We start from the raw sequence: 23,269 nt of genomic DNA, 5'->3' as shown, positions 1-23,269 counted from the left end.
AGAGTGAATGGGAAAATGGATTCAAAATAGTTGCCCTCTGCTGGTGATTTGCAGGATGTGCAAAGGAGGGCTGTGGTTGGTTACATTGCCTACTATGCCAATTTATCTGTATAAAATGGGCCATAACTTTAAAACTATCAGAGATCCCACTCTGGAACTTTGATATGTCCGTAGAATATATTATGTTCAACAATATATTTAAAACATTTGTATTATTATTATTTATTTTTTTAATCGGTGTGGTGGGACCATTTCAGGTCCTCAGTGATGTGTACGCCAAGGAACTTGAAGCTTTTGACCCTCTCCACTGTGGCCCGTCGATGTGCATAAGGGCGTGCTCCCTCTTCGGTCTCCGCCAGGGCTCTAACCTCCTCCCTGTAGGCTGTCTCGTCGTTGTTGTTAATTAGGCCTACCACTGTCGGGTCATCAGCAAACGTGATGATTGAGTTGGAGTTGTGCGTAGCCACGCAGTCATAGGTGAACAGGGAGTGCAGGAGCACCTGAGCACACACCCCTGTGGGGATAAGCATGGCGGAGGTGTTGCTGCCTACCCTCACCCCCTGGGGTCGGCCCGTCAGGAAGTCTAGGACCCGGTTGCACAGGGAGTTCAGACCCAGGGCCCTGAGCTAGGTGGGATGGGCGGTGTACACGTGGATCTGTATGCAAATTTACACGCTATTTGAAGTACTGTAGGGTTTTAGTAGTACTGTAGTGGTAGCTGTATTAGGGTATATGCTGAGTGAATGGTTACAAAATCATAATGGATGCCATCGTTTCAGGCACTGATGTCACTCTGAATACCGCTATAGGGCTTACTCATACTTAGACAGGCACTTTGCCGTGGTGACTACCTCCTCCCATCCCGTCCCCCTTTTTAATCAAGCCCTCCACGGGCCAATACCTTATGATGAGATCACCAGTGGCAACAAGACGGTAATATACAGGGGGGCTGTGCATTCTTTATTAGTTTTCTGTCTACCACAGCCATTTGTAGGTGGGTGGATTTGGAGGGCATAGTATTACATTTTTAATATTTTTTATTGTCTAATTTCAACAGGATACTTGCGATACTGTCATATGAATGGTCAAATCGGTCTCATATCTCTCATAACCATCAGAAACCTTGGGCCAAAAAGACATTGTGAATTCCCTTGCTGAAAGAGTAAGGGTGACAATGGGCTGCCCAGGGGCTGAAACACTCGATAGCCCTTTGTGTCTGCTGGACTGTGGAGTGCTCGGTTTTCGCCGCCTGGCCTGTCATACCGACAACTTATCCGTAACTCTGGGGCGAAATAAACATCAGCATTCTGGTATTGCATTACAGAGTGTGAATCACACTCGCTGTGCACTTCCTGTGACGGATGACTCATCCACACAGCCAAGCGTGCACAGAAAACGCTTGGAATTAAGGCTAGGGCTCCTTCCTTCGCCTAGATACCAATACCAAATGCCTTGGTATTAAATCAGAGTACAGCACTCACATAACACATCCATATAGAATTGCTCTATGTATGAGAGCAGTGTTAGTCAGAACTGTGGCACAGTCAGTCACCCTTGGGATGTCTGAAGAGGACAAACCGAGAAAAGCAAAGGCTAATATTCAGATCTGATTGCTAGCCTAGACACACTGTGCCATCCTTTATTTTCATAGTTGACTGAAACCTGCACAATGTCAACATAATCACAAGTATGGAAATAATATTGAATGTTTGTGTAATTTGAGGCTATACCATGTTTTACCCTACATAGTATGTGTGCCTGAAAACAAAAAAGGCACATTTTTGGAGCCTGATGGGCTTACTACTCCCTCCCACATGATAAATCACCCGCAAAAGAGTGCATAGCTCTCTAGTGTTCCACCACTGCTCCATAGCTTGGAGGGAAAAAGAGCGAGTTGAAAAATAGGCCAGTCTGTCTTGGATGCAAGGTAGCAGTCCCAAAGGGGGGTGTGGGAGGGCTCAGTGGTAGATTCAACAGCTCCAAATATTTTGGCAGTGTATAGTTTCAGAGACACAGTATCTCTACCTGTGATATTGTGAACAAACAATCCAATTCCATGCCAGATGAGAAAACGGTTGACCAAGTATAGTAGAACAAAATGTAATGAAGCCTTAATAACCATTGAGAGCTTAGCCAAAAATATTCCCTGAATAACTGAATGGAAAGCAGAAATACTCTGCCTAATCAGAAATCTGCTTCAATGTTTACAATGACAGACTCAAATGACACKTGATTATAAAAACAGAAGGTGGAAATCCATTGCTGGCACATGCCAAATACATTTACCTGACAGCCTGACGCGTTACTGGACATTAGTAGTCTGTCTGTGATAAGTATGAGGTTGGAAGGCTTTCAAGGCCACAGTCAGAGGGGAAAGAAGTTAGTCTAGTACACATGGTTTACCTCAAGGGAAACAGTTTTAGAATTCACCAGTAGAATTCATTAAAACATTTCCCAAGGTTTAGCAGAGGCCTAATGTAGGCTACATAAAACTCTAGCATTAGGGAAAGGGGGATACCTAGTCAGTTGTACAACTGAATGCATTCAACTGAAATGTGTCTTCCGCATTTAACCCAACCCCTCTGAATCAGAGAGGTGCATGCAGGGGGCTGCCATAATCGACATCCACGTCTTCAGCGCCAGGGGAACAGTGGGTTAACTGCCTTGCTCAGAGGCAGAAAGACAGATTTTTACCTTGTCAGCTCGGGGATTCGATCCAGCAACCTTTCAGTTACTGGCCCAACGCGCTAACCATTAGACTTATGTTATTTCATACATTTTTAAAAATGTATTTCACCTTTATTTAACCAGATAAGTAAATTGATAACCAATTCTCATTTGGAATAACGACCAGGCCAAATGGCATAACATTGCAACAGTGAACAGGACAACACACAATACCACAAACAAACAAAAAAACACTACAGTGCATTCGGGAAGGTATTCAGACCCCTTGACTTTTTCCACATTTTGCTACATTACAGCCTTATTCTAAAATATATTAAATACATTTTCTTCATCAGACAATACCCCACAATGACAATGCAAAAACAGGTTTTTAGAATTTTTTTGCAAATATATAAAAACTGAAATACCTTATTTAGATCAGTATTCAGACCCTTTGCTGAGACTCGAATTTGAACTCAGGTGCATTCGGTTTCCATTGATCAACCTTGAGATGTTTCTACAACTTGGGAGTCCATCTGTGGTCAAGTCAATTCAAAACCAAGCCATGAGGTCGAAGGAATTGTCCGTAGAGCTCCGAGACAGGATTGTGTTGAAGGAACAGATCTGGGGAAGGGTACAAAAAGTGGCCTTAATCGTTCTTAAATGGAAGAAGTTTGGAACCACCAAGACTTTCCTAGAGCTGGCCGCTTGGCCAAAATGAGCAATCGGGGGATAAGGGCCTTGGTCAGGCAGGTGACCAAGAACCCGATGGTCACTGATAGAGCTCCAGAGTTCCTCTGTGGAGATGGGAGAACCTTCCAGAAGGACAACCATCTATGCAGCACTCCACCAAATCAGCCCTTTACGCTAGAGTGGCCACACGGAAGCCACTCCTCAGTAAAAGGCACATGACAGCCCACTTGTAGATTGCCAAAAGGCACCTAAAGACTCTCAGACCATGAGTAACAAGTTTCTCTGGTCTGATGAAACCAAGACTGAAGTCTTTAGCCTGAATGCCAAGTGTCACGTCTGGAGGAAACCTGGCACCATCCCTACGGTGAAGCATGGTGGTGGCAGCATCAAGCTGTAGGTATATTTTTCAGTGGCAGGGACTGAGAGACTAGTCAGGGTCGAGGCAAAGATGAACAGAGCAAAGCACAGAGAGATCCTTAATGAAAACCTGCTCCAGAGCGCTCAGGACCTCAGACTGGGGTGAGGGTTAACCTTTCTAAAAAAAACTATTTTTGATTTGTCATAATGGGATGTTGTGTAGATTGATGAGAAAAATTCAATTTTAGGATAATGCTGTAATGTAACAAAATGTGAAAAAAGTCAAGGAGTCTGAATACTTTACGAATGCACTGTATATACAAAGGAAAGGTACCAATTCATCAACTATACAATGAGACACATTCACAGTAGGTTAGAGCAAAGACCACGATAACTGGCCAAAAAAATGGCAACAGAGCATACTTAAATCATGAGCAGGTACATTAATAAGCTAGCAGCTGGGCATGTCAAAAACCCCATGAGCACTAACATGTGAATTTCATAGGAGCACATCAAATTTGGAGTCAAATTAATTAAATTAACCATTTTCCCATCCTAAAAAATAGGAATAAGCAAAGGCTTTGGATTTCTTGTCAAACTGAAGGAAAAGGTGGTCTTAGAAAACATTTAGCAGAAAGTCTTAAGGCATTAGAAATAAATCAAAACATAATAATATTGAAGACCCCTGCCAACTAATGTCTTTATATTTCGTTTTGTTGAAATATTTAGTTTGTGACCCGTTTCAAGAAGCTAGGCGTATGTCGCATGCCACTTCCTTACAAGAGGCATAACATGTTTGTTTTTTTTGCTTTTCAAAATGTGTTTTTTTTTGGCAGAAATGCCTTCCGGAACATGTGAACTTTCATGTGCCTTATTAACAAACGTGTATCCCATCTGTAAATACGAATACAATTGTTAAATTATGAGCCTAGTTGGTTTAACCACAGAAAAAAGACAGGAACCTTCCCGTTAGCCATGATTGGCTGACATAATGGATGGGCTGGACATGCCAAGAGAGGAGTTTGGATTGCTGCCATGTATCACACTTCTGCCTATAACATGAGCTGCTCAGTATGTGTATTTTTATTTTATTTTTATTTTTAGAAAGATATAAGGTTAGCCATGGATCTGCAAAAGTGTTGCTACTGCTCTCAACAACATTGCTGCCTATGCTTTGTCAATGTTGCCTAAATTTAAGTGGGAAAAAGTTGTGATGGTCAGTGTGAACCCGGAGTGACTTGACACAACAATGGGCCAAAAAAGCTGTAGCTAGCTACAAACCAAACAGAAAAGACACGCTGCCGTGAAGCTTTCATCCATGTATACAGGTAAGTGTAACTACGTTTTCAGATATTATACGTTTCAAATGTTGTAGCTAGCGAACATTAGCTTAATGGCTCGCTAACTAGCATTACGTGTATGATCTGTGTAGTAATAATATTAGTATCTCCAAAAGCAATTTGCATGGCTAGTTATAGCTTACTGTTAGCTAGCTAGCTAACATTGAACCTAGTTGGTTAGCTTTAGCAACCTGCATACTCCAGCATTTCTTGCAGTGGCTAGCTATGGCAATCCGTTTGTACCGTAGCTATGGGTTGAGATTATGGTTAATTAAAAGCCATAATGTATGTATAAACAAAAGACTCCACTAAGGAAGACAATTACATGATTACATGACTCATCAAGTTAGCCAGGTGTGTCTGGGGGTGATGATGGCCATCTATTGTATTTCATGAACATGTGTAATTGTCTAGACAATAGTGACCCATCCACTTAGCATTTCTTTCACATGACCCATCAATTTTGTGTCTGGGTAAGCATCATATAATAACTTAAAAATATTGATACAATATTTCTACCTGGACACTTTCAAAGTCAGATTAGGATATAGGCCAAGGGCTAGATAAAGTGTAATTTTACCTGGAGTTTTTCTTTATTGTAAAGAGATGGGTGGGGCTAAGGCTTAAGCGGGTTTGAACGATGCTGAATAGGTGTTGACAAAGAGCTCTCCAGTAGGTGTACCAAAACATTCAAGGGCCAAATTCTAAAAAGGAGTTACAAGTTTGTCAACTTTAAAAGCAGAATTACTTTCCCATTATTCCTCAACTGCAGTGTATGATACCATTTTGTAGATCCGAGTCTCTACTTTTATCCAATGTAAAAAAGACAACTTCAAATTTTGCTACATAAGACCGAATCGAGGCGGTGGGTCACATTTGCCTTCTGTAAGTTTTAGATAGACAGAGACAGACAGAGCCAGACAGACACAATTGAAGTCAGAAGTTTAAGTACACTTTGGTTAGGTTTTTCAAACACTCAACAATTTCTTGTTAACAAACTACAGTTTTGGCAAGTCGGTTAGGACATTACTTTGTGCATGACACAAGTAATTGTTTATAGACCGATTATTTCACTATATCACAATTCCAGTGGGTCAGAAGTTGACTGTGCCTTTAAACAGCTTGGAAAATTCCAGAAAAATATGTCATGGCTTTAGAAGCTTCTGATAGGCGAATTGACATCTTTTGAGTCAATTGGAGGGGTACCTGTGGATGTTTTTCAAGGCCTACCTTCAAACTCATAGCCTCTTTGCTTGACAGCATGGGAAAATCAAAAGAAATCAGCCAAAACCTCAGAAAAAAAAATTGTAGACCTCCACAAGTCTGGTTCATTCTTGGGAGCAATTTCCAAACGCATGAAGGTACCACGTTCATCTGTACAGACAATAGTACGCAAGTATAAACACCATGGTACCACGCAGCCGTCATACCTCTCCGGAAGGAGACGTGTTCTGTCTCCTAGAGATGAACGTACTTTGGTGCGAAAAGTGCAAATCAATCCCAGACCAACAGCAAAGGACCTTGTGAAGTGCTTTGAAAGGTTGGTAATGGCTCACATCAACACCATTATCCCAGAAACCCTAGACCCACTCCAATTTGCATACCGCCCAAACAGATCCACAGATGATGCAATCTTTATTGCACTCCACATTGCCCTTTCACACCTGGACAAAAGGAACACTTATGTGAGAATGCTATTCATTGACTACAGCTCAGCGTTCAACACCATAGTACCCTCAAAGCTCATCACTAACCTAAGGATCCTGGGACTAAACACATCCCTCTGCAACTGGATCCTGGAATTCCTGATGGGCCGCCCCCAGGTGGTGAGGGTAGGTAGCAACACATCTGCCACGCTGATCCTCAACACTGGAGCTCCTCAGGGGTGCGTGCTCAGTTCCCTCCTGTACTCCCTGTTCACCCACGACTGCATGGCCAGGCACGACTCCAACGCCATCATTAAGTTTGCAGACGACACAACGACGAGACAGCCTATAGGGAGGAGCTCAGAGACATGGCCGGGTGGTGCCAGAATAACAACTTATCCCTGAACGTAACCAAGACTAAGGAGATGATTGTGGACAACAGGAAAGGGAGGACCGAGCACGCCCCCATTCTCATCGACGGGGCTGTAGTGGAGCATGTTGAGAGCTTCAGTTCCTTGGTGTCCACATCACCAACAAACTAGAATGGTCCAAACACACCAAGATAGTCGTGAAGAGGGCACGACAAAGCCTATTCCTCCTCAGGAAACTAAAAAGATTTGGCATGGGTCCTGAGATCCTCAAAAGGTTCTACAGCTGCAAATTCGAGAGCATCCTGACTGATTGCATTACTGCCTGGTACGGCAATTACTCGGCTTCTGACCACAAGGCACTACAGAGGGTAGTGCGTACGGCCCAGTACATCACTGGGGCTAAGCTGCCTGCCATCCAGGACCTCTACACCAGGCGGTGTCAGAGGAAGGCCCAAAAAATTGGCAAAGACCCCAGCCACCCCAGTCATAGACTGTTCTCTCTACTACCGCATGGCAAGCGGTACCGGCGTGCCATGTCTAGGACAAAAAGGCTTCAGTTTTTACCCCCAAGCCATAAGACTCCTGAACAGGTAATCAAATGGCTACCCGGACTATTTGCATTGTGTGACCCCCCAACCCCTCTTTAATTAACTTCTTATGGCTGCAATCCCGGTAACGGGATGATATGACAACAGCCAGTGAAAGTGCAGGGCGCCAAATTCAAAACAGAAATCTCATAATTAAAATTCCTCAGACATACAGTGGGGAGAACAAGTATTTGATACACTGCCGATTTTGCAGGTTTTCCTACTTACAAAGCATGTAGAGGTCTGTCATTTTTTATCATAGGTACACTTCAACTGTGAGAGACGGAATCTAAAACAAAATCCAGAAAATCACATTGTATGATTTTTAAGTAATTAATTTGCATTTTATTGTATGACATAAGTATTTGATACATCAGAGAAGCAGAACTTAATATTTGGTACAGAAACCTTTGTTTGCAATTACAGAGATCATACTGTAGTTCTTGACCAGGTTTGCACACACTGCAGCAGGGATTTTGGCCCACTCCTCCATACAGACCTTCTCCAGATRCTTCAGGTTTCAGTAAACATGATCAAACATGATCAAACTGAGATCTTACCATCATTCTGTTATCAAACTTTACATATGCACTCTGAGTAAAATGTGTTTTTGTAAAATGTTCAGTGCAAATTGTAAAAAGTCCTTGTGCATAGAGTTATGGTTTGTTGAACTTTGCAATCAATGGTTTTTGTTCACATAATTTTAAAGTGAAAGATCTGAGTCTCTGTTAAAGTGAAAGTGCATAGCTCAGGTAATATGTTTTTGAAGGAGTGTGGTGGGATGAATGTGTCAAGTTTGAGGGTCTTTCGCAGCTCATTCCAGTCATTGTCGGCAAAAAACTGGAATAAATGACAGCCAAAGGAAGTGCGGGCTTTGGGAATGACCAGTGTGATATATCTACCAGAGCACAGGTTGCTATTGGTAGTGGAGATGGAGTGAGCTGAGGTAGAGAGGGGACTTGTCTATGAGGTACTTGTAAATAAATTGGCCTTCTTACTGGTCAACGGATGCTGTTACCACAGCAAAATGAAAGCCGTAGAGACAACTAGGAATGCAATACTCAGTGCCATCTCCATTCTAATACGATGGTTGAAGCATCTTCTCATTGTATCACAGCAAAATGATAGCAGTCTGCCCATCCGCCCAGAAGAGAAAGCCAGGTGAGGTAATGAGTCAACCCTTTTAACTAGATTAAACTGAGACACCCCTCCATCAACAGACAGCAGAGCCTCAGTTTCATTAGTTTCCATGGTACGTATGAAAGAGCACCTCTGCCTTGTGTATCATGAAGGATTCCCACATCTCCCATAAACAAAATGTCATTGAATTGGTTTTGCTGTGTTGTGCCATAATTGGAAAGGATTCTGCATCCACATATAAGATTTATGAAACATGGAAAGTAATAAGCGGTCCGGCGGGATGTAGCCTTTTGTTGTGCTATGAGAGCTTAAACTTCCTCCCAATAGGCTTGGTGGGTATACCGGAGTATTGTAAATAGCCACGGGATCGTTTTTCAATACAGTCAAAACTATTTCTTTGTCGCTACTTTTTAAGTAAAAACCTGCAGTCAACTTGTGTAATATGTTAGGAGATAAAGCAGATCACGATCATTTCACCTATCACTGTATTTTACACTATGAAGATAACCGGTAGTCCCCAGTCACATGGTTGTTCGTTTACAAGCACACAATGACAAGACCGGAGCCTTAAGAGTCACTCACTGTTGTCCAGCGCACACCAGGTGATCTAGTTAACTTCTCTAGGATAGGGGGCAGCATTTTCACTTTTGAATAAATAGCATGCCCAATTTCAACTTCCTTCTACTCATCCCCAGAATATAAGATATGCATTATTATTAGATTTGGATAGAAAACACTCTGAAGTTTCTAAAACTGTTTGAATCATGTCTGTGAGTATAACACAACTTATGTAGCAGGCAAAACCCCGAGGACTAACCATTCAGATTTTCTTTTCTTTTTTTGAGGTCACTGTCTGTTCAATGGGTTTTCATTGGGATACTAGATTTCTAAGGGACTTGTTTGCAGTTCCTACTGCTTCCACTGGATGTCACCAGTCTTTGGAAATTGGTTGAGGTTATTCCTTTGTGCAATGAAGAAGTAAGGKCATCTTGAATCAGTGTAACGTTATGTGTACTATTTGAGAGTTGCGCAAGCCTAGAAAAGTAGCGTTAGTTTGTTGTCCTCCTGTATTGAAAACAGATAGACCCGTCTTCAATTTGATCGATTATTAACGTTTAAAAATACCTAAAGTTGTATTACAAAAGTAGTTTGAAATGTTTTGGCAAAGTCAAAATMTAACTTTTGAGATATTTTGTAGTGACGTTGCGCAAATTGGAAGCTGTTTTTTTTTGGATCAAACGCGCCAAATAAATTGACATTTTGGATATATATGGATGGAATTAATTGAACAAAAGGACCATTTGTAATGTTTATGGGACATATTGGAGTGCCAACAAAAGAAGCTTGTCAAAGGTAAGGCATGATTTATATTTTATTTCTGCGTTTTGTGTTGCGCCTGCTGGGTTGAAATATGCTACACTCTCTTTGTTTACTGTTGTGCTATCATCAGATAATAGCATCTTATGCTTTCGCCGAAAAGCCTTTTTGAAATCTGACATGTTGGGTGGATTCACAACGAGTGTAGCTTTAATTTGGTATCTTACATATGTGATTTAATGAAAGTTAGATTTTTATATCATTTTATTTGAATTTGGCGCTCTGCATTTTCCCTGGCTTTTTCGCAAGCGTCCCACATATCCCAGAGAGGTTAACCATTTCACATGTGACTTCCAAATATCTCTAATGATCGCCCCAGAAGTAGCCCATTTCAGCATTGCGGGCAATTTATGTCTGAGGCTTTACTGAGCCAGACAAACTTCTCACTTCGAATAGAGCCCACACACTTCACCAATGTTTCCGCAGATCAAGTATGCAGACATTTGCACAGTCTTGCACGAATTGACACATTTTCTGGCTGGTGCTCACATTTTCCTTACAAATAATAAGTAATGGCAAAAATAACTTTGGACATGTATGCGTTCCTATCAAAGTAAGTGCATTATTTTCTGTATATATCATGTTGTCGTTTCTACTGTAGCATGAAGAATGTATGTATTTACAGTTTTATTCACGTTTTCAAGTACTGGTMACAAATAATGCATTCCGATTATTGCATAGAATGTAATGGACACCTATGATGTGTGTAAAATACTTTTTTGAAAGTTTTACTGATTATAATGAGCTAACGCTAAGCTATTTGCCAGCTATGTGTGGCGCCATGTTTGTTGACATAACACAATGCATTCTGGGTGTCACGTAAACATCTGTCAGACCAAAGATTTTATAATGAGGTGAAGGAATGGTTCACTCATCTTTCAGGGTAAACTTCCGGAAGTGAATGAAGGGAAGTGAATGATCGTAGACGACATATCCTCTTCAACATGCATATTTGCAAACAGACCAAACTAATTTTGTCTCTATCTTTGGTTGACACAAAAAACCAACGGCGCGCACAAACTACCCATCGTCAGATTACTTTCGATTTCTACAAAGTGTTTTACTCAATTATTTGGATCAATGAGCTCACCCGTGATGTGATGAATTATAAATAGTAATTGCTATTAGATAATCCATATTGTGGTTTCTGTCAGCTAAGAGTTGTCTAAATATGACCTCGTATTACATCAATATTTCCTCAGTTAGCGCTAGGACTAATGTAACCTACATTTTCTGGTTTGGATGAATGCGTTATGCTGTCATTACTTCGGTGAATGTCTGAATATTGCATTCAGGACATAACCTTGTAAGGACTGTGTTTGTGCAAAATGTTTTTGTGAAAAAACAGTGAGGCTAGCTCAAATGCTGACTGTTCGGTCAATTGAAGCTGGACGTTCTAATCAAACCGGTTTGAGCGTACGCTGCAGGGACCATTGTAGAATGATCACACCCGTTTGTTGGTATGTGGGAAAAGGTTAAAGTATGGAAGTCACAACTAAATGTTTGCCTGCTAGATATCTTATAACTATTAAGTTTAACTGTCTAGAATGTGCTAAATGCTCTGCAGTTTTGCATTTGGTTTGTTATTAATAGGTGGTGAGCTGAAGCATCGCATCTGCTTTAGTTTTTGAGATGATCAGTCCTCGGTGAGGGTGAAGCTGGTTTTTACATAATGTACATTTACTTATTTATTCTGACCACATTTCCATTTGTTAGCAAAGTCAATTATTTTCTCAAAATACTTACTTCATGTTTGCTAGCCGGACATGCAAATGCTACCAAATACTAAACAGCAAACCAATCAAAACTTGTGTACTATCCAGGTACCCTCTCTGCTGATCACGTCTGCCACTCAAGTTCTCCGTATCGAAGGTATAAAACACAGCTGATGACATGGGTAAAGTATTTGTTATATTTGTAACCTATTTAGTTATAGAAAATTGAAACCAACAATGCAGACTGTAAAATAACTCCCAACTTTACTTACAGTGCATTCAGAAAGTACTCAGACCCCTTGACTTTTTCCAGATTTTGCTACATTACAGCCTTATTCTAAAATATATTAAAATTGTTCCCCCCCACCCTCATAAATCTACACACAATAGACCATCTAACTCATCTAACTCATTAAAAAAGACACGATGGTCTTTAACCCTATTAGCCAAAGTAAGAAAACGAGATGAGAAATTATTTCTTGATAAACATGATAGGACAATGCAGAGATAAAGAGAGTTTGATGGCTCTTGGTGAACAGATAAAAACCTTAAAGGCGAAATTCAACAATTACAGGAGGCAAGGGTGATAAAGGCAGACTTGGCCCCCAACTGTGGGTCCGTTGTTCCCTCAATCTACCCTCAGGCTGAGTTGCGCAAAGCAGATCAGGTTTCAAGCATCTGGTCAACACTGCCTGGCTTTGAGTCAACAGATTCTGACAGCGGTGACAAACGATGTCTTAGGCCAACCAGAACACAGGCTTTTAAAGGGAGTAAAGACAAACCCCCGGTGACCGAAATTACACACAAATCAGCATCTCCAAAACAGTTGGATGAATGGTCAAAGACTTTGAAGCATCCACGAGATGTGGGTATGAAGACATGGGACCATTTAAAGTGATATCAGAAACTCTACAATCTAAATCCTTATGATGGGTTATAGTTTTGTTTGTTTTGAACAACCATGATCATGGCATACTTGAAGAAAAGGATTATAGAGCTGTGGGTGGTGAAGAGCAAGATGTGGCCGATGGATGGAGAGCCATACATGTTTTCCTTAAGGGTCTGACCAATGCCAATTGGGGAGAGATAACCAAATGTGCCCAAAAAACGAAAGAGCCGTTTGTTGAATTTGAAGAAAGGTTCAGAGCAGAGGTGGATAGACACAGTGGGTTACCCGGCATGGAAGATGAAGATGCACTCAACATCAGTTGATGCAAGCCATACACAACGATTTGCGCAAAACTTTTGTTCCATAACTAGTGACTGGGAGAGACAAAACTACAGCGACATCATTGACAGGCTGTCACTACTGGACAGAGACATCAATCAACATAATAAACCAGCTGTTTGAGTTGTCTGTCAGAGTTGTGCAGATTACAAGTAAACCCAACAACCTTACCCGTTCAGCGGAAGAGAAACCTGGTATGTCATTATTGCGGGATTTCTGGTCACTGGCAAGGAGAATGTCAGAAAAGAAAACATGTTCTTATTAGGAATGGCCAGGAGAAGCAGGGTCCGTCTAGGGGAAAATGGAAACAGGACAACAGCAGCCCCAACGACACAATGCTGAGTCAGAAATGTAAGAAGCTTTCTCCGGCTAAGAAGCAGAGCTTGCTGGATGCTGTGGAGGTAAACCAACAGACCCCCTCTTACGTCCCATCTCAGCTGGTGTACATATGAAATCGGATGGAATATATGTGAACATGGTTAACAACTTTGCAGTAGATTGTTTAGTAGATACGGGTGCTGATGTCACTCTATTGCCCATATCTTATGCAAAACATGTCCTCAGTACCACGCGCCGAATGAGAGCAACAGGAGTGGGGGGGGGGGTGCACAACACTTCACCGGGGGCAACTACTACTCCAGGACACCACACCACCGATTCACAGGCAGGCAAAAAATCATCAAGGACAACAACCACCCGAGGTCAGTACCGGTGCATCAAAGCTGGGACCGAGAGACTGAAAAGCAGCTTCTAGGCCATCACTGACATTGAGTGGCTGCTGCAACATACTGACTCAAATCTGTAGCCACTTAATAATTAAAAATTGGATGTAATAAATGTATCACTAGTCACTTTAAACAATGCCACTTTATATCATGTTAACATACCCTACATTACTCTCTTCATATGTATATACTGTACTCATCCATCTACTGCATCTTGCCTATGCCGTTCGGCCATCACTCATCCATTATTTATATGTACATATTCTTATTCATTCCTTTACACTTGTGTGTTATAAGGTAGTTGTTGTGAAATTGTTAGATATTACTGCATGGTCGAGACTAGAAGCCCAAGCATTTCGCAACACTCGCATTAACATCTGCTAACTATGTGTATGTGACCAATAAAATTTGATTTGATTTATCAATGTCTATTGGTTATTATGCAACTTGACTCTACACTGAACGTTCTGCAGGGAAGGTGACGTGGCAAATTAGACAACTGCAGGGATCTACAGTTCAGAACCATCCTATTTTGGACCACGAAGAAAAACGAGTGTGGAACTTTGGATATGGAACCAGTGTGCTTGACAGGTTTTGCCCCACCTTGCACAAAACAATATCCCATTATCAGGAAGCTATGGCCGCTACTTTCTTTTTTTGGTTAGAGATCTATGGACATGGGTATAGTTGAAAAGACACATTCTCTCAATAGCCCAGTGAAAAAAATCAAGTAGTTACTGGCGAGTGACACTGGACTACAGGAATGCAAATGAAGCCATCTCCAAGCTCATCCACTGGTGGCTGACACCTCAACCATTCCCCCCCCCCCCATTGTCACCTGCTCACTCTGTGTTCTCAGTCATAGATATGGCTAATGGGTTCTGGTCGGTACCCTTACATCCAGAGGTCCGTCCATGGCTTGCTTTTTCTGTGGGTGGTCAACAGTACCAGGTGGACTAGGACTCCTATGGGCCTTTATAATTAGTTATTCGATTTATCACTGATTCAAAAGACTCTGTAGCCTTCACGGAAGAACAGAAAGAGGTTTTTGGCAAGCTAAATCTAGCTCTGTCATCAGTGCCGGCTTTCGGCATTCCGGACTCAGGCCAACCTTTCACCCTCTTTGTGGCTGAAAAAAATGGCTACATGACCTCAGTGATGACAAGACCATGGCCATTGCCAGAAACCTGTAGGCTACTATTCGAAGAAACTGGATGATGTGGCATTGGGATGGGGTCCCTGTCTGAGCTATGCAGGCTACTTACGTTGCTGTGTCGATGGTTGCATCGCTTGTTCTCGACCAACAGCTTACCATCAAGTGTCCACATGCTGTACATACTCTTTTGACAATGAATCGAGCTGCACAGGTCACAGCTGCTCGTTGGAACAAGTGGTCGACTGTGTTGGAGGCTCCTAACATCATCATACAATGTGGCACACCATGTAATCCAGCTAATCTGATGTTTCCTCCAGATACCACATTACCTGAACACGACTGTTGTGAGTTGGTTTTGGATCAGCTCTCTGATTGGTTTACTGTGGTGACACAGAGCCACTCTTTGGGATACATTAGTGTGGACAAGATAGTTTATCCTGGTGCGCAGAAAGAGGCTGAGGCTGTCGTGGCAAAATGCAACATTTGATGAACCCTACAGGACGATGGAGGATTCCAAAAGAGAAGACAACAACGACATACGGGCGAAATAATATATTACACACACACAGCAATTATTCTCGAATGAGCGGCCGTTCATGTGCAAAGTATTAGCATTTCAATGAATATAATTATAGACTGTGTGTAGTGAATCCATTTGTCTTTCCCGCTCTCAGTCCCACCCCTTTCCTTTTGTCTACAAAGCTGTCATATCGGCTTAGCCCACTAGTGATTTTTCTATCATTGTTAGTAACCAATATCTACTGTTAGTTTGATATGTATTTCTGTGATTATTTAGTTAGTAAATAAATAATTAAGCCAATTTGTATATTTCTGGTTCATTATGGAAACTAGGGTTTGTGCAGATAACTAAGAATTTTACGACGTTCAGATGAGACTGACGGAAGGTAACAATAAATAATCATTAATGGAAGACTAATTGATAAGATATGAAAATATCTGAATAGTCAATACAGGAAATAGAGACTCTATAAAAAATTCAGTGGTGCCCCGACTTCCTAGTTGATTAAAGTTCACATGATTAGTTAAAATCACGTAATAATAATTACACAGATAATTGACTTGATAAAATAACAGTCTTCACATTTAATTATACTAAAGACACGACAATGGGCAACACATAACAAAACCACAGGATTGAGTCCGTTTGAGGTCATCACAGGTCGACCAGGCACCTTAGATTTGAAAAAGGCAGACGTACACTTTGAGTGACACAATGCTTAACTATTGCATACAACTTTCTAATGCAGTAGGGGAAGCAGACAGACAAGTAAAAGAGGCATGGGGAATAACTCCCGAGGGGGGACATGACGTAGTGCCAGGACAGTGGGGGATGGTTAAAAAAAATATGTAACAGACACATTAAGGCCAAAATGGGAAGGTCCTCAATACATTTTGGTCATAACGAGGTCAGCAGTGAAAGTCCAGGGAAAATCACAATGGATACATGTCACTCATTGCAAGGTTGTCCATTTTGATGACAAAGCCTGGAGAATAATGAACTGATTGATTAGCAATCGGGGGCCAATCTCAGGTGAAGAAGCATAGTAAGATGATCAGAACCTGATAGGCTTCTATGTTGTACACCGCAGTCATCATATTAGGGATATCTAGGTGAAATGTCCAACATTTTCCTGAAAATTGGAATGTGCTTACTTCGGGAAATCTATGTGAAATATCAATCTCTTGAAACCAGGACATGTTACTTTCACATTTTTTGTTCTTCTTCATTACAGGTTATGAGAATATACTGTCTGAATTTGCAGCAATACCCCTTCACCCAAGGCCTGTACATGAAACGATACAAGATCATCGGTGAAGTTTTCATTAGAGACGTCCTTATCAACCAGTGGAATCGGAAGAATAATTCCTCACTACCGACAGACTGTCATAACATAGTCTCTAATAGTTATCTATGTGGGGCTGATACCGGGTGTGGAACAGCTGATCATACTTAAAAGGAATCTGAATGATTACCTTGCCAATAGGACGATTGAATATTATTGTCTTGCAGGCAATTATTTTTTGGTGAGTTTCCTCCTAATACAGGCTGTGGTAGGAATCATAAGTGTCATCATCATTACACCTGTTAATACCTATTTTCTATAACTTTGTGTGAAATATATTTCTTACTGAAACAGCAAGTAAAATATGCCCTTTGTGTTTTATAGAAATGCAAGGTGTTTAATGTGAATGATTTTATGCTCACTGCTAATGTTTTTTTATACTGTCTATTTTTTCATGTTTTCTAAAAATACATTTTAAGTATATTTATTTTTTAAATGGCCTAAGGGAAGTGTAAGAATATTCTAAGATAAATACACAACGCAGAGGACTAAAGGTCAAGAGGGAATTAATGTCCAATGGAAATAGTTGTTTTTCTGTAATGGGGAACTGAAGATTAATGGGTCAGGGACACGGGAGGAATCAGTCCAGGACTCATAGCTACATGTGGCAAGTTCTCAATGGTCCGAATCGCCTATACATTGAGCCTGAAATGGGATACTTGTTATTTGGGCATTGGCCCAATTTTACTGCAAGGAATTCTAATTGAACAACCACAGGCTAGGGTTGGGTTATAAACTACATCCTGTCTCTTTGTTCAGAGGAGAAACCATTGAGGACAGGGAAGAATGAACATCTGCCATCTACTTCCCAGCATAACTACTATGATTTGTTTTCTTTGAATAAATATATTTTCTCCCCCTGATTTGCTTTGGGATCTGTGTTATTGAAGAATAACATAATCTGCTAATAATAGCAAAGGGTCTGAATACTTATGTAAACAAGGTATTATTATTTTTTCTTTTAATAAAGTTGCAAACATTTCTAAAAACCTTTTTTCGCTTTGTCATTAAAGTGTATTGGGTGTAGATTTGTGTGGGAAAAAACTACTCAATCCATTTTAGAACAACGCTGTAACGTAACAAAATGTGGAAAGAGTCAAGGGGTCTGAATACTTCCTGAATGCACTTTAACGCAGCAACCTTAGTAATGTAGCTAGCTAGCTACAATAAGTATACCTGTTGCTATGTAGCAGGAGCAGTTAGCTTTATCACTTGCATGTCATTCCGGTTCAGGGAGCTTTAGCTATCATTATTCCAAAAACAATTTAAGACCACAAAATCTATAGGGCAAGAACTATCAAGCTAATAAGAGTCATCAAGGCAGGACTCAAAAACATTCATACATTTTGGTAATGTAGTGTATTTGTCAGTATGTGGACATGTGCTCGACAAACAATCTCATTCCAAATTTATGGGCAATAAAATGGAGTTGGTCCCCCCTTTGCTGCTATAACAGTCTCCCCGCAGTAATGTTACTTGCTTCCATTCAGCCACAAGCGCATTAGTGAGATCGGGCACCGATGTTGGGCGATTAGGCCTGGCTTGCAGTCGGCGTTCCAATTCATCCCAAAGGTGTTCGATGGGGTTGAGGTTAGGGGTCTGCAGACCAGTCAAGTTCTTTGACATTGATCTCGACAAACCATTTCTGTATGGACCTCTTTGTGCACGGGGGTAACATGCTGAAACAGTAAAGGGGCTTCCACAAACTGTTGCCACAAAGTTGTAAGCACAGAATCGTCTAGAATGTCATTGTATGCTGTAGCGTTAAGATTTCCCTTCACAGGCCTAGCCTGAACCATGAAAAACTGCCCCTGACCATTATTCCTCATCCACCAAACTTTACAGTTGGCACTATGCATTCGGGAAGGTAGCGTTCTCCTGGCATCCGCCAAACCCAGATTCGTCCGTCGGACTGCAAGATGGTGAAGCGTGATTAATTACTCCAGAGAACGCATTTCCACTGCTCCAGAGTCCAATGGCGGCGAGCGTTACAACACTCCAGCCGACACTTGGCATTGCGAATGGTGATCTTATGCTTGTGTGCGGCTGCTTGGCCATGGAAACCCATTTCAAGAAACCCATTCCCGACGAACAGTTAATGCAGACGTTGCTTCCAGAGGACATGATTTTTACGCGCTACGTGCTTCAGCACTCAGCGGTCCCATTCTGTGAGCTTGTGTGGCCTACCACTTTGTGGCTGAGCCATTGTTGCTCCTAGATGTTTCCACTTCACAATAACAACACTTAGTTGACCGGGGAAGGTCTAGTAGGGCAAAAATTTGACAAACTGACTTGTTGGAAAGGTGGCATCCTATGATGGTGCCACGTTGAAAGTCACTGAGCTCTTCAGTAAGGCCATTCTACTGCCAATGTTTGTCTATGGAGATTGCATGGCTGTGCGCTCAATTTAATACACCAGTCAGTTACAGGTGTGGCTGTAACAGCCAAATCCAGTCATTTAAAGGGGTGTCCGCATACTTTTGTATATATAGTGTACTATCATCAATAGGCGCTAAAAATGTTCGCATCTATGAATGGCCTTCAGAATAAAAAATGGATTGAAAATATATATTTTCTCCTCACCCACAATACCCCATGACAAAATGCTAATTTAATGAAAATGAAATACAAAAATCTAATTTACATAAGTATTCACACCGCTTTGCTATGACACTCCAAATTGACCTCAGGTGCATCCTGTTTCCATTGATCATGTTACTACAACTTGATTGGAGTCCACCTGTAGCCAATTCAATTGTTTGGACATGATTTAGAAAAAAAACACACCTGTCTATATAAAGTCCTACAGTTGACAGTGCATGTCAAAGCAGAAACAATACTATCGAATGAACTGTCCTTGTGCAAAGCTGTCAAGGCAATGGGTGGCTACCATGAAGAATCTCAAATATAAAATATATTTTGATTCGTTTAACACTTTTCTGGTCACTACATGATTCCATATGTATTATTTCATAGTTTTGATGTCTTCACTATTATTCTACAATGTAGAAAATTGTAAAAATAAAGAAAAACCCTGGAATGAGTAGGTGTGTCCAAACTTTTGACTGGTAATGTATATCATTAAGTTTTACATAATCACACACTTCAATAACTTGTGCCAAAATTACTTCTTTAAGTCACAAAATACACATTCATGAAGTAATTCACCCTTGGGATAATTCACTTTGGTTATTTCCGGTCAACCAATAAAATGTTCCTTGACTCGTAGACTAATTTGCATAATGCACACCAGCTCTTCAGCTACAGGAATTCTGCTTTGAAAGATGATAAACGTGTAACCTCATTTTTCAGAAAATGTGAATGTTTTGGTACCTACTGGAGAGCTCATCTTTGTCTACACCAATTCAGCATCGTTCACACCCTCTTAAGCTTTAGCCCCACCCATCTCTTTAAGGGTTGATCTGAGCATTCTGTCCTAACAACGGCAGTCAAGCACCCAAACTAACGTTGGCTAGCTTGCTAGCTACTTCCAGACACAAATGAGAGAACAGCTCACAGACCATTTTACTCACCCTAGCAGAGTTGGTTAGGCTGATTTTATGATATCCAGAGCGTTGGTGACTGCAAATGTGCTGCTGGCAACAATTTATGTTTTTTATGCCAATGTTTACTGACACCGGTCATATCAACGGGTGTTAAGCGTTCATAAATTCGTCAGAATTTACCAGCTACGTCTATCAACAGTTCTATTGAAATGGTTACTTGCGTAGTGGAGATACGAATAAGATCATACACGTAACATTAGCTAGCTAGCTAACAGTACACTTTAAAATTAAAACTGTAATATCTGAAAATGTAGCTAGCTAGACTATCATGGATGGACGCTTCTCTCTGTCATGGATGCTATGGTTGAAGATGTAATCCAGAGACAGGTGTTCTCTTAGCTATCATACTCTAATTCCGCTGATTTCAAAACTCGTCCTCCAGAAAGTGGAGAACACACTGTTCTACTACGAGATATATGCCTATTATCCTGAAACGAGTCACATTCTCTTTTCTTCCAGTATTCTTGGTAATACCTTGAAGAGATACAATAGTCTTTCTCCAACCAATAGTTTGTTTCAGTGTCATTGTCTAGAAGTCAGGGACATGCGCTCCATGACACCAACCCAGACTTGAATCCCATTGGAAATCTGTGGAAAGACTTGAAAGTTGCTGTTCGCCGCCGCTCCCCATCTAACTTGAAGTAACTTCAGATTTTTTTTTTGCATCAAAAACAAATGTTTTAGGCTTAGTTATAGTGAAACACTGCAATTCTGGTCTTCATTTTGACAATTCATTGCAAAAGTGATATTTTGGTCCTTTAGTTGTAAATCTAGCTCTTTTTGCCCCTCGGTGCGTCTACGTCAGGGGTTTTGAAAAAAATAAAGAAAAACCCTTGAATGAGTAGGTGTCCAAACTTTTGACTGGTACTGTACATCTGAAAGTGCACCCTTAGGACGCTTGTTTAGCTCAAAGATGCTCTCTATAGCTGTACTCACAGGGCTATTGGGAAATTCAGATGTATTAGCTCTAACAAAGTTCCTAGTCTGGAGACAGCGTAAGAAGTGGGATGAACTTTTCCTGTAGCTGAACAAAAGASGCAAATTTATCAAAGAATAATTGGAGTACAGTATATTCATAATGTGTCTAATATTGAAAACACAAATGCCTATTTCTCATAAAGCCAGTCTGGTCAGAGTGTATTACTTGGTGCAGCCAGCCTTCCATACGGATGGCTAAGATTTTGTCATCCCAGTTTATAAGCGAGATTTGGCGATAAGATCCACATTCCAGGGGGACCTCATTTGTCTCTAAATAGTAATAAAATCGAAGCCTGATAAAGACTTGTGGGGGGGGGGGGGCAACATTGATCTATTAAGGCACTCTGCAAATAATCAAGACAGGAATGGCCAAAGTAGACCAGAAAACGTCCTGTAAAATCTGTTTGGAAAACCGTCTGGATCCGGTGATTTAACACTTTTTATTGTGGACACTGCAGTTACAATCTCCTCAGGTGTAAATTCTTCTTCTAAACCATCATGGGAGTCTATCAATTGAAGGCATATTCAGACCATCGAAGAACAAATCAATCAACAAAGGGTCTTGAGGAGATTCAGAGGTGTATAGCGCAGAGTAAAACTGTTTGAATTGATCTCTTTATGTATAACTGTGGTAGCACCAAACAGGGTCCTTATTTGTGGGATTAAACGTGAGGCCTCAAATTTACGGATCTAATATGCAAGGAGTTTATTGGCCTTGTCGCCTTAATCAAAACACTGTATCGAGCTCGTAAGAGTAATTGTTCAGCTTGTCTGGTAGAGAGCTCGTCAAGTTCAGATTTGAGTAGCTGGCGTTCTTTATATAGATCAGAGGAAGGATCTGCAGCATACTTCTCATCCAATGTAGCTATGGCTTCGCTCAGGTCTCAAAGAGCGAGAGAGTGAGATTTGTTTTTGTTGGCTGTATAATTTGGACACGTAGGTATGCTTTGAGGGACTCCCATATGGAAGAGCAGGACATATCTGGGGTTGAATTAATAAGGAATAAGGTTATTTCAGAAGAAATTAAATAGACAAACTCCTTACGTGAGAGTAAAATTGAGTTAAGACGCTATTGAGAACACATACAAGCTTGCCCTTTAAATGTCTCAGCACACTCCAACATTTCACAGGGTTGTTAGCCCCTTTGATGTTCAACGAAATATACTTGATGGTATTATTTTGGCCACCATGAGCACTCCCGTTATACAACCCTGTCATTAGAGCACAGAGTGGAAAAGCAATGAATACCCAAAAACCCCAGGATAAATTGTCTCAGTAATAATGTACGGTGTAAGACACTTGGGAAAAAGACAGAATGACAACATCAGAACTGAACAATTAAACCTCCTTCCTCCCCCCATCCCGGACAATATCTCCCCAATGAGGTACAAGACTAAATAGAACATATTTTCTTCGCACAGTATGTCTGTGAGAGTGTGGTGATAAACCCACAGAACCGCCTTTTAAAGTAGCGTTCTTTGTTAGAGAAACAAGCAGCAAATATATTTTTTTTTAAGTCAATCCCATGTGCAAACGAAATTAGAAAAGCACCACTTGTAGTTGTATAAAATTATAACATGTATTGAGAGAGAAAATAAATAAAACATATCAAGGCTCTCAGCCCAAAACCTCTCATTTGAAGTAAGAAGAACATAGTAAAAACGACCCAAAACAATTAATTAAAACATTATAGTCTAGTTGGACGATGTGACAACGTACAGCCAAGACCACAAAACTACGTCTGTACAATGTTGAAAGTTTGCTGCGTATAAATGGCGTTCAAAACCTTCAATATTGAAGTGAAGAACCCCCAAAAACGTGTAGCCTCGGAACGTTTACGGTTTACTCGGTCGAGACT

At 40.9% G+C, this 23,269-nt stretch overlaps 1 protein-coding gene across 3 annotated transcripts in view; it reads right to left on the bottom strand.

Annotated features, from left to right (window-relative positions):
* The window catches only part of LOC111976349 (methyl-CpG-binding domain protein 5), a 52,337-nt gene that overhangs the window by 18,369 nt on the left and 10,699 nt on the right, over nt 1–23,269 (bottom strand). The gene's annotated exons all lie outside the window — the stretch shown is intronic.

Source organism: Salvelinus sp. IW2-2015, linkage group LG2 (genome assembly GCF_002910315.2).
Source record: "Salvelinus sp. IW2-2015 linkage group LG2, ASM291031v2, whole genome shotgun sequence".
Taxonomy (NCBI): domain Eukaryota; kingdom Metazoa; phylum Chordata; class Actinopteri; order Salmoniformes; family Salmonidae; genus Salvelinus; species Salvelinus sp. IW2-2015.
Note: the sequence above shows the minus strand (reverse complement) of the source record. Positions and strands in the feature narration are given on the sequence as shown.